The sequence below is a fragment of the Xiphophorus couchianus genome, chromosome 8, assembly GCF_001444195.1.
Source record: "Xiphophorus couchianus chromosome 8, X_couchianus-1.0, whole genome shotgun sequence".
NCBI classification, from domain to species: domain Eukaryota; kingdom Metazoa; phylum Chordata; class Actinopteri; order Cyprinodontiformes; family Poeciliidae; genus Xiphophorus; species Xiphophorus couchianus.
In genome coordinates, this window is record NC_040235.1 from 475557 (window position 1) to 484841 (window position 9285).

A 9285-nucleotide genomic window follows, 5' to 3' on the forward strand; every position below is an offset into this window, starting at 1 on the left:
CTCCTTGTCCCCATCCTGTCTCCATGTCCCTCCTGTCACATCCTGTCTCCATGTCCCACATCCTGTCTCCATGTCCCTCCTGTCCCACATCCTGTCTCCATGTCCCTCCTTGTCCCCAATCCTGTCTCCATGTCCACATCCTGTCTCCATGTCCCTCCTGTCCCACATCCTGTCTCCATGTCCCTCCATGTCCCACATTTGTTCCATGTCCTCCTTGTCCCCCATCCTGTCTCCATGTCCCACATCCTGTCTCCGGTCCCACATCCTGTTCTCCATGTCCCACATCCTGTCCATGTCCCTCCATGTCTCACATCCTGTCTCCATGTCCCTCCTTGTCCCCCATCCTGTCTCCATGTCCCCCTTGTCCCTAATCCTGTCTCTGTCCACCATCCTGTCTCCATGTCCTCTGTCCCTAATCCTGTCTCCATGTCCCACATCCTGTCTCCATGTCCCTCCATGTCCCACATCCTGTCTCCATGTCCCTCCTTGTCCCACATCCTGTCTCCATGTCCCTCCTTGTCCCTAATCCTGTCTCCATGTCCCACATCCTGTCTCCATGCCCTCCTGTCCCACATCCTGTCTCCATGTCCCTCCTTGTCCCTCTCCTGTCTCCATGTCCCTCCATGTCTCACATCCGTCTCCATGTCCCTCCTTGTCCCTAATCCTGTCTCCATGTCCCTCCTTGTCCCACATCCTGTCTCATGTCCCTCCATTGTCCCTAATCCTGTCTCCATGTCCCACATCCTGTCTCATGTCCCTCTGTCCCCATCCTGTCTCCATGTCCCTCCTTGTCCCTCATCCTGTCTCCATGTCCCTCCATGTCTCACATCCTGTCTCCATGTCCCCTCCTTGTCCCTAATCCTGTTCTCCATGTCCCTCCTTGTCCCCTCAATCCTGTCTCCATGTCAATCCATGTCTCACATCCTGTCTCCATGTCCCTCCTTGTCCTTAATCCTGTCTCATGTCCCCCATTGTCCCTCATCCTGTCTCCATGTCCCTCCATGTCCCACATCCTGTCTCCATGTCCCTCCTTGTCCCACATCCTGTCTCCATGTCCCACATCCTGTCTCCATGTCCCTCCATGTCTCACATCCTGTCTCCATGTCCCTCCTTGTCCCCCATCCTGTCTCCATGTCCCTCCTTGTCCCTAATCCTGTCTCCATGTCCCTCCTTGTCCCTAATCCTGTCTCCATGTCCCTCCATGTCCCCCATCCTGTCTCCATGTCCCTCCTTGTCCCTAATCCTGTCTCCATGTCCCACATCCTGTCTCCATGTCCCTCCATGTCCCACATCTTGTCTCCATGTCCCTCCTTGTCCCCCATCCTGTCTCCATGTCCCTCCTTGTCCCTAATCCTGTCTCCATGTCCCAGGAGTCTCCATGTCCCTCCATGTCTCACATCCTGTCTCCATGTCCCTCCATGTCCGTCATCCTGTCTCCTTGTCCCTCCATGTCCGTCATCCTGTCTCCATGTCCCTCCATGTCTCACATCCTGTCTCCATGTCCCTCCTTGTCCCCCATCCTGTCTCCATGTCCCTCCTTGTCCCACATCCTGTCTCCATGTCCCACATCCTGTCTCCATGTCCCTCCATGTCTCACATCCTGTCTCCATGTCCCTCCTTGTCCCCCACCCTGTCTCCATGTCCCTCCTTGTCCCCATCCTGTCTCCATGTCCCTCCTTGTCCCACATCCTGTCTCCATGTCCCACATCCTGTCTCCATGTCCCTCCTTGTCCCACATCCTGTCTCCATGTCCCTCCTTGTCCCTAATCCTGTCTCCATGTCCCACATCCTGTCTCCATGTCCCTCCTTGTCCCACATCCTGTCTCCATGTCCCTCCTTGTCCCCCATCCTGTCTCCATGTCCCTCCATGTCCGTCATCCTGTCTCCATGTCCCTCCATGTCTCACATCCTGTCTCCATGTCCCTCCTTGTCCCCCATCCTGTCTCCATGTCCCTCCTTGTCCCACATCCTGTCTCCATGTCCCACATCCTGTCTCCATGTCCCTCCATGTCTCACATCCTGTCTCCATGTCCCTCCTTGTCCCCCATCCTGTCTCCATGTCCCTCCTTGTCCCCATCCTGTCTCCATGTCCCTCCTTGTCCCACATCCTGTCTCCATGTCCCTCCTTGTCCCTAATCCTGTCTCCATGTCCCACATCCTGTCTCCATGTCCCTCCATGTCCCACATCCTGTCTCCATGTCCCTCCTTGTCCCACATCCTGTCTCCATGTCCCTCCTTGTCCCTCATCCTTTCTCCATGTCCCTCCATGTCTCACATCCTGTCTCCATGTCCCTCCTTGTCCCCCATCCTGTCTCCATGTCCCTCCTTGTCCCTAATCCTGTCTCCATGTCCCACATCCTGTCTCCATGTCCCTCCTTGTCCCACATCCTGTCTCCATGTCCCACATCCTGTCTCCATGTCCCTCCATGTCTCACATCCTGTCTCCATGTCCCTCCTTGTCCCCCATCCTGTCTCCATGTCCCTCCTTGTCCCACATCCTGTCTCCATGTCCCACATCCTGTCTCCATGTCCCTCCATGTCTCACATCCTGTCTCCATGTCCCTCCTTGTCCCCCATCCTGTCTCCATGTCCCTCCTTGTCCCTCATCCTTTCTCCATGTCCCTCCATGTCTCACATCCTGTCTCCATGTCCCTCCATGTCCCACATCCTGTCTCCATGTCCCTCCATGTCTCACATCCTGTCTCCATGTCCCTCCTTGTCCCCCATCCTGTCTCCATGTCCCTCCTTGTCCCCCATCCTGTCTCCATGTCCCTCCTTGTCCCACATCCTGTCTCCATGTCCCACATCCTGTCTCCATGTCCCTCCATGTCTCACATCCTGTCTCCATGTCCCTCCTTGTCCCCCATCCTGTCTCCATGTCCCTCCTTGTCCCTAATCCTGTCTCCATGTCCCACATCCTGTCTCCATGTCCCTCCTTGTCCCACATCCTGTCTCCATGTCCCACATCCTGTCTCCATGTCCCTCCATGTCCCACATCCTGTCTCCATGTCCCTCCATGTCCCACATCCTGTCTCCATGTCCCACATCCTGTCTCCATGTCCCTCCATGTCCCCCATCCTGTCTCCATGTCCCTCCTTGTCCCTAATCCTGTCTCCATGTCCCACATCCTGTCTCCTTGTCCCACATCCTGTCTCCATGTCCCACATCCTGTCTCCATGTCCCTCCATGTCTCACATCCTGTCTCCATGTCCCTCCTTGTCCCCCATCCTGTCTCCATGTCCCTCCTTGTCCCTAATCCTGTCTCCATGTCCCACATCCTGTCTCCTTGTCCCACATCCTGTCTCCATGTCCCACATCCTGTCTCCATGTCCCTCCATGTCTCACATCCTGTCTCCATGTCCCTCCTTGTCCCCCATCCTGTCTCCATGTCCCTCCTTGTCCCTAATCCTGTCTCCTTGTCCCCCATCCTGTCTCCATGTCCCTCCTTGTCCCTAATCCTGTCTCCATGTCCCACATCCTGTCTCCATGTCCCTCCTTGTCCCTCATCCTGTCTCCATGTCCCTCCATGTCTCACATCCTGTCTCCATGTCCCTCCTTGTCCCTAATCCTGTCTCCATGTCCCTCCTTGTCCCACATCCTGTCTCCATGTCCCTCCTTGTCCCTAATCCTGTCTCCATGTCCCACATCCTGTCTCCATGTCCCTCCTTGTCCCACATCCTGTCTCCATGTCCCTCCTTGTCCCTCATCCTGTCTCCATGTCCCTCCATGTCTCACATCCTGTCTCCATGTCCCTCCTTGTCCCTAATCCTGTCTCCATGTCCCTCCTTGTCCCTCATCCTGTCTCCATGTCAATCCATGTCTCACATCCTGTCTCCATGTCCCTCCTTGTCCTTAATCCTGTCTCATGTCCCCCATTGTCCCTCATCCTGTCTCCATGTCCCTCCATGTCCCACATCCTGTCTCCATGTCCCTCCTTGTCCCACATCCTGTCTCCATGTCCCACATCCTGTCTCCATGTCCCTCCATGTCTCACATCCTGTCTCCATGTCCCTCCTTGTCCCCCATCCTGTCTCCATGTCCCTCCTTGTCCCTAATCCTGTCTCCATGTCCCTCCTTGTCCCTAATCCTGTCTCCATGTCCCTCCATGTCCGTCATCCTGTCTCCATGTCTCACATCCTGTCTCCATGTCCCTCCTTGTCCCCCATCCTGTCTCCATGTCCCTCCTTGTCCCCATCCTGTCTCCATGTCCCTCCTTGTCCCACATCCTGTCTCCATGTCCCTCCTTGTCCCTAATCCTGTCTCCATGTCCCACATCCTGTCTCCATGTCCCTCCTTGTCCCACATCCTGTCTCCATGTCCCTCCTTGTCCCTAATCCTGTCTCCATGTCCCACATCCTGTCTCCATGTCCCTCCTTGTCCCACATCCTGTCTCCATGTCCCACATCCTGTCTCCATGTCCCTCCATGTCTCACATCCTGTCTCCATGTCCCTCCTTGTCCCCCATCCTGTCTCCATGTCCCTCCTTGTCCCTAATCCTGTCTCCATGTCCCACATCCTGTCTCCATGTCCCTCCATGTCCCACATCCTGTCTCCATGTCCCTCCATGTCCCACATCCTGTCTCCATGTCCCTCCTTGTCCCCCATCCTGTCTCCATGTCCCTCCTTGTCCCTAATCCTGTCTCCATGTCCCAGGAGTCTCCATGTCCCTCCATGTCCCCCATCCTGTCTCCATGTCCCTCCATGTCCGTCATCATGTCTCCATGTCCCTCCTTGTCCCTCATCCTGTCTCCTTGTCCCTCCATGTCCGTCATCCTGTCTCCATGTCCCTCCATGTCCGTCATCCTGTCTCCATGTCCCTCCATGTCTCACATCCTGTCTCCATGTCCCTCCATGTCCGTCATCCTGTCTCCATGTCCCTCCATGTCTCACATCCTGTCTCCATGTCCCTCCATGTCCCACATCCTGTCTCCATGTCCCTCCTTGTCCCACATCCTGTCTCCATGTCCCTCCATGTCCCACATCCTGTCTCCATGTCCCTCCTTGTCCCACATCCTGTCTCCATGTCCCTCCTTGTCCCTAATCCTGTCTCCATGTCCCACATCCTGTCTCCATGTCCCTCCATGTCCCCCATCCTGTCTCCATGTCCCTCATCCTGTCTCCATGTCCCTCCATGTCTCACATCCTGTCTCCATGTCCCTCCTTGTCCCCCATCCTGTCTCCATGTCCCTCCTTGTCCCTAATCCTGTCTCCATGTCCCACATCCTGTCTCCATGTCCCTCCATGTCCCCCATCCTGTCTCCATGTCCCTCCTTGTCCCTAATCCTGTCTCCATGTCCCCCATCCTGTCTCCATGTCCCTCCATGTCCCACATCTTGTCTCCATGTCCCTCCTTGTCCCTCATCATGTCTCCATGTCCCTCCTTGTCCCTCATCCTGTCTGCTTGTCCCTCATCATGTCTCCATGTCCCTCCTTGTCCCTAATCCTGTCTCCATGTCCCTAATCCTGTCTCCATGTCCCTCCTTGTCCCTAATCCTGTCTCATGTCCCCCATTGTCCCTCATCCTGTCTCCATGTCCCTCCATGTCCGTCATCCTGTCTCCATGTCCCTCCATGTCCCTCATCCTGTCTCCATGTCCCTCCATGTCTCACATCCTGTCTCCATGTCCCTCCTTGTCCTTAATCCTGTCTCATGTCCCCCATTGTCCCTCATCCTGTCTCCATGTCCCTCCATGTCCCACATCCTGTCTCCATGTCCCTCCATGTCCCACATCCTGTCTCCATGTCCCTCCTTGTCCCTAATCCTGTCTCCATGTCCCACATCCTGTCTCCATGTCCCTCCTTGTCCCTAATCCTGTCTCCATGTCCCACATCCTGTCTCCATGTCCCTCCATGTCCCTCATCCTGTCTCCATGTCCCTCCATGTCTCACATCCTGTCTCCATGTCCCTCCATGTCCCACATCCTGTCTCCATGTCCCTCCTTGTCCCTCATCCTGTCTCCATGTCCCTCCTTGTCCCTCATCCTGTCTCCATGTCCCTCCATGTCTCACATCCTGTCTCCATGTCCCTCCTTGTCCTTAATCCTGTCTCATGTCCCCCATTGTCCCTCATCCTGTCTCCATGTCCCTCCATGTCCCACATCCTGTCTCCATGTCCCTCCTTGTCCTTAATCCTGTCTCATGTCCCCCATTGTCCCTCATCCTGTCTCCATGTCCCTCCATGTCCCACATCCTGTCTCCATGTCCCTCCATGTCCCCCATCCTGTCTCCATGTCCCTCCTTGTCCCTAATCCTGTCTCCATGTCCCACATCCTGTCTCCATGTCCCTCCATGTCCCACATCTTGTCTCCATGTCCCTCCTTGTCCCCCATCCTGTCTCCATGTCCCTCCTTGTCCCTAATCCTGTCTCCATGTCCCAGGAGTCTCACATCCTGTCTCCATGTCCCACATCCTGTCTCCATGTCCCTCCATGTCTCACATTCTGTCTCCATGTCCCTCCTTGTCCCCATCCTGTCTCCATGTCCCACATCCTGTCTCCATGTCCCTCCATGTCTCACATCCTGTCTCCATGTCCCTCCTTGTCCCTAATCCTGTCTCCATGTCCCACATCCTGTCTCCATGTCCCTCCTTGTCCCCCATCCTGTCTCCATGTCCCACATCCTGTCTCCATGTCCCTCCATGTCTCACATCCTGTCTCCATGTCCCTCCTTGTCCCCCATCCTGTCTCCATGTCCCTCCTTGTCCCTAATCCTGTCTCATGTCCCCCATGGTCCCTCATCCTGTCTCCATGTCCCACATCCTGTCTCCATGTCCCTCCTTGTCCCCCATCCTGTCTCCATGTCTCACAACCTGTCTCCATGTCCCACATCCTGTCTCCATGTCCCTCCTTGTCCCCCATCCTGTCTCCATGTCTCACATCCTGTCTCCATGTCCCTCCTTGTCCCCCATCCTGTCTCCATGTCCCTCCTTGTCCCTAATCCTGTCTCATGTCCCCCATTGTCCCACATCCTGTCTCCATGTCCCTCCTTGTCCCCCATCCTGTCTCCATGTCTCACATCCTGTCTCCATGTCCCTCCTTGTCCCCCATCCTGTCTCCATGTCCCTCCTTGTCCCTAATCCTGTCTCCATGTCTCACAACCTGTCTCCATGTCCCTCCTTGTCCCTCATCCTGTCTCCATGTCCCACATCCTGTCTCCATGTCCCTCCTTGTCCCCCATCCTGTCTCCATGTCCCACATCCTGTCTCCATGTCCCTCCATGTCTCACATCCTGTCTCCATGTCCCTCCTTGTCCCCCATCCTGTCTCCATGTCCCTCCTGGTCCCTAATCCTGTCTCATGTCCCCCATTGTCCCTCATCCTGTCTCCATGTCTCACAACCTGTCTCCATGTCCCTCCTTGTCCCTCATCCTGTCTCCATGTCCCACATCCTGTCTCCATGTCCCTCCTTGTCCCCCATCCTGTCTCCATGTCTCACATCCTGTCTCCATGTCCCTCCTTGTCCCCCATCCTGTCTCCATGTCCCTCCTTGTCCCTAATCCTGTCTCATGTCCCCCATTGTCCCTAATCCTGTCTCCATGTCCCACATCCTGTCTCCATGTCCCTCCTTGTCCCCCATCCTGTCTCCATGTCTCACATCCTGTCTCCATGTCCCTCCTTGTCCCCCATCCTGTCTCCATGTCCCTCCTTGTCCCTAATCCTGTCTCATGTCCCCCATTGTCCCACATCCTGTCTCCATGTCCCTCCTTGTCCCCCATCCTGTCTCCATGTCTCACATCCTGTCTCCATGTCCCTCCTTGTCCCCCATCCTGTCTCCATGTCCCTCCTTGTCCCTAATCCTGTCTCCATGTCTCACAACCTGTCTCCATGTCCCTCCTTGTCCCTCATCCTGTCTCCATGTCCCACATCCTGTCTCCATGTCCCTCCTTGTCCCCCATCCTGTCTCCATGTCCCCCATCCTGTCTCCATGTCCCTCCTTGTCCCTAATCCTGTCTCCATGTCTCACAACCTGTCTCCATGTCCCTCCTTGTCCCTCATCCTGTCTCCATGTCCCACATCCTGTCTCCATGTCCCTCCTTGTCCCTCATCCTGTCTCCATGTCCCACATCCTGTCTCCATGTCCCTCCTTGTCCCCCATCCTGTCTCCATGTCTCACATCCTGTCTCCATGTCCCTCCTTGTCCCCCATCCTGTCTCCATGTCCCTCCTTGTCCCTAATCCTGTCTCATGTCCCCCATTGTCCCTCATCCTGTCTCCATGTCCCACATCCTGTCTCCATGTCCCTCCTTGTCCCCCATCCTGTCTCCATGTCCCACATCCTGTCTCCATGTCCCTCCTTGTCCCCCATCCTGTCTCCATGTCTCACATCCTGTCTCCATGTCCCTCCTTGTCCCCCATCCTGTCTCCATGTCCCACATCCTGTCTCCATGTCCCTCCATGTCTCACATCCTGTCTCCATGTCCCTCCTTGTCCCCCATCCTGTCTCCATGTCCCTCCTTGTCCCTAATCCTGTCTCATGTCCCCCATTGTCCCTCATCCTGTCTCCATGTCCCACATCCTGTCTCCATGTCCCTCCTTGTCCCCCATCCTGTCTCCATGTCTCACAACCTGTCTCCATGTCCCTCCTTGTCCCTCATCCTGTCTCCATGTCCCACATCCTGTCTCCATGTCCCTCCTTGTCCCCCATCCTGTCTCCATGTCTCACATCCTGTCTCCATGTCCCTCCTTGTCCCCCATCCTGTCTCCATGTCCCTCCTTGTCCCTAATCCTGTCTCATGTCCCCCATTGTCCCTCATCCTGTCTCCATGTCCCTCCTTGTCCCTCATCCTGTCTCCTTGTGTCTCCAGGTGGACAGTCTGAAGGACGGAGGTGAGCCCAGTCTCCCAGCGTGTCCCCCTGTCCCCCTGCAGCAGGACGGGGAGCTGCGCTGGGCGGCGGATGTCCTCTGTGGGTCCAGTGAGACGCTGGAGGAGCTGAGTGCGGCGTGGGACCGGTTCCCCGAGGTTCTGCTGGAGGTTCTGGCTCTGGCCTTGTTGGGAGTCCACAGGCTGCAGGAGGGAAATGGTCCGGATGATTAATCTGCCTCAGAAAATCATTTAATCTAAATTTACATGATTGAAACTTTTGCTGATTCTTTTCCTACATTAACATTAATTTCAAATGCAGTTTTATTTTTTAGGGGAAAATCTTGGATGTTTTCTACCTGCTGAGGTTTATTCAGGTCATTTAGTCATGAAATATAATTTTATTTTAATAACTTGGTATGGATTTCTCCTTTGGACATTTGAATAAAATCAATCTTTGTGATGAACGTATTGATTTGGGTCATTATG

General features: G+C 55.1%; 1 long non-coding RNA gene across 1 annotated transcript; it reads right to left on the minus strand.

Moving 5' to 3' along the window:
* Positions 1 to 1229: 1229 nt before the first annotated feature.
* Positions 1230 to 6849, minus strand: LOC114149081 (uncharacterized). The gene is made up of 3 exons (XR_003596430.1): positions 6807 to 6849; positions 1398 to 1460; positions 1230 to 1310 (listed from the first exon to the last, which is right to left on the minus strand). It is a non-coding gene; the product is annotated as an uncharacterized LOC114149081 (long non-coding RNA).
* Between the last annotated feature and the right edge of the window lie 2436 nt (positions 6850 to 9285).